Source organism: Lotus japonicus, chromosome 4 (genome assembly GCF_012489685.1).
Source record: "Lotus japonicus ecotype B-129 chromosome 4, LjGifu_v1.2".
Taxonomy (NCBI): domain Eukaryota; kingdom Viridiplantae; phylum Streptophyta; class Magnoliopsida; order Fabales; family Fabaceae; genus Lotus; species Lotus japonicus.
The window spans coordinates 33,891,518-33,894,657 of record NC_080044.1 but is presented as its reverse complement, the minus strand read 5'-3'; the positions used below and the strand labels follow the sequence as shown (position 1 = coordinate 33,894,657).

At 40.0% G+C, this 3,140-nt stretch overlaps 1 pseudogene; it reads right to left on the bottom strand.

Moving 5' to 3' along the window:
- Positions 1-874: 874 nt before the first annotated feature.
- LOC130710012 (protein RMD5 homolog) lies at positions 875-2,047 on the bottom strand (annotated as a pseudogene).
- Positions 2,048-3,140: the final 1,093 nt, after the last annotated feature.

Genomic DNA, 3,140 nt, shown 5'->3' with positions numbered 1-3,140 from the left:
CCCCATTTAAAAGTGGGGAAAAACCAAAATTGTCCCTCCGTGTTTTACTCCGGAGGTTGAACATTCAGACTCATCAAGAACTTCAACTTTCGGACTCTGTTAATATTAGAACAGAATTCATATTCACTTTTAGAACAGAACAAAACATCAACACTCGGAGTTCTCAAGACGTGCGACCCAGAAGCGACCCAGAAGCGACATTGAGGTACCCAAAAGCGACCAAGAATCGCGACCAAAAGGGTATTGTAACCATGTATGTTTGTCCCATATTATTGTCACTGCATTTTCATGTTTCTGTTTTTGTGACAGTATCTGGTTTGAGAGATCCGAATCTTGAAGTTTCATATTAATCCAGTACAACAACTCTCGGACGTCTTAAAAAGGGGGTGACAAATTTTATTATCAACCAGTCCGAACCTTGAAGTCCTGGAGAGATCCGAAACTTATAGTCCTGGATCACTATCACTCTTACCAGATGCAATATTGTTATTTTGCTTTACTTTTCAAATGCTTAACTTGGATTATGTATTGTAATTTTGTTTAAATTGAATTATGTAACTTTTCAATTTTAAAGTCATGTTATTTTTGCTACAATTGGACTAAAGTCATGTTATTTTAACTGTAATTAAAGCTTACGAACTTATAACTCTCGGACTAGTCCAAAACATCAACAACTGGACTAATATAGAGGTTTAAGTCCCGGAGGGTAGTCCCGAAATTTTTTTAAAAAGGCTAGGGTGGCAATTCTAAATGATGGGGTGAGAAATCTAATTCCCGTCATGGGCTTTAGCATCTACCTTACACGGGTACACCTATGCTAAGTCAAACACACGATTCAGATGATACAAGAGTGTTTCATACAAACCCATGAACATCAGAAATATAGTCGCTTACACTGTGCAAAATCAATATCAAAGGGACAATAGGGGCACTTGAATACCTTTGTGCCATTCTTGGACATCTTCAAGATAGACTGCTTACAGAAGACATGGCCACAGGACATTACACATGGTAGGGTTATCCTCAGTAGCTTGTTCCTTTGAAACAGGACAAACAAAAATAGAATGGAACTGGAATTCTCGGTCCAGCTCAACCGGCATTGGTAACTGGCTAATAGACTGCAATTCCTACTTCCTCCCCGCCATGACATTCACAAATTTGAGGAGCGGTGGCAAAACTTGGACCCCTGCTGTGATAGTCACGCTCAACGGACTGCTGTACGACTGTCCCAAAAGATTGCAGAATTGCCTTTTAAGTTCCTCAGGCAACCTATCCCAGTAGATGGTGATAATAATTCCTGGTAAGGAGACCTATCAAGCTTTCCACTCCACAGAAGACTTCCCATAAGCTTCTGGATATCGGCAATGTGACTGGAAGCGAAAGGAGACAGGTATGTTCTAGCATAATGAAGGGCTTCATCTCTGCTTCCGTTTTGAAGTATTTTTACAAATTGCATTGAGTGAAGTTTCAGCACAATGTCAGATCCACTTTGAGCAAGTTTGTGAGAATTACTGGTAGCCCACTTAAACGCTGGCTCGAGATCCTGATTCTGCAGGGCTTCAAGTATTCGATACATTTCCAGGAATGGAGTTTTCATAATATCAGCATATTCAGGCTCTCCCACCCCACTTACAAAATGGTCACCTATTTCAAAAAGTCCCTGCTGATAAAAATGGTTGGCCATTATTTTGTTTAAAGTACATACATCAATGTTCATATTTCTGTAAGCCTTTGATATATCAGTGTGAAAATATTTCTGAAGAAGCTTCCCATACTTGCTGAGTGCTACGTTAAGCTCCTTTTGTGCACCTTCCAATTGGCTAAGTGGAGAGATATTACGTAAACTGGCCTTAAGCTCATTCCGGACAGTTTTATAATCAAGCGCATCATCATTGTTATTGACCAACCTCAAAGCGTCTAAAACACTCTCAATTTCCTGTCTGATCTGATCAATCACTTCTTGAGTCTTGGATCTAGATAACTTTTGCTTCTTAGTAACACGGCCAAAAGCATCTTTAGTAGTACTTAGCTCCATTTTGGGTATTAACTTTATCTACAGTTAGTACCCCTGCAAAAGTGAAAGGTCCATAGATTATTAATGAATTTCAAAGACCAAGCATGCAAACTATTTGTACTATAGTTTGTGATATTCTTCTTCCAAGTAGTGCATGAAAGAAGACTTCATTGAGAGAGAAGGAATACAATCCAGGAGAAATATAGGGAAGGTGTTGGCCCAATATTTTGGCCCAAAAAGAAAAAAACACATTCGGCCCAAAGCACATAAGGTAGTCGAAAACGGACTGAAAGAGAAAGGTGAAATGCGCCAAGTTAAAGAAAAGGTCGAATTCGACGAAGGGACAGTGGTGACTGTTGCTACAAACACGGACATATTTAACACGTGCAGCATTGACTGAGTCAGGTTTTCACCACGATGGCTGAGTACGTGGCTAATAGGCGGTAGGAACGGTTGAAGAACACGATCTCCACCACAACGCAGGGAACTTCCGGGGCAAGCATCAAATCGTGGGGAATCAGACCCACTAACCCATCCAGTAAGGGAGAAAAACGGCCAAGAACACGCGAGACATGGAGCTCTATAAATGGGAGAATTCAAGTAAAAAAAGGGGTTCCCAACTCAACTCTGAAAAATTCACTAAAAAGCTCTAATGTCTGCATCAATGAGACTCAAGGAGCAAGACGTGATGATGGAGGAGTACGTTGCAGAACCAGATGTTTATCTTTCCTGCATTTAAGCTTGTCGCGTTGCTTGTTAATTTTGCTAGTCCTGTTGTTTAATTTCGTGTCGAAATTTACGTTTCTTGCAATTTCCTTTTTATTTTGTCACACTTTGATCTTCATGTAATTGATCCGTGTTTAATGAAATCCAATTCCGTTTGAGTCAGTCATTGTTGTCGAAAATATCAATCCACACACAACACTTTGACAAGACGTTTTCCCAAAAGGACCCTAATTCTAAACTTCCTTTAGTCGAACTAAGAGGATATTTGTTTACCAAAAACCACCGTAAACAAATTGCCACGCCCAGTGGGACCGTTTTTGTGAAAACTAAGTTTTACAGAAGCGTTTTGTGTGTTTGGTCTATTGCATGCTACCTGGTATTTGTTACTTGCCTTGCTTGT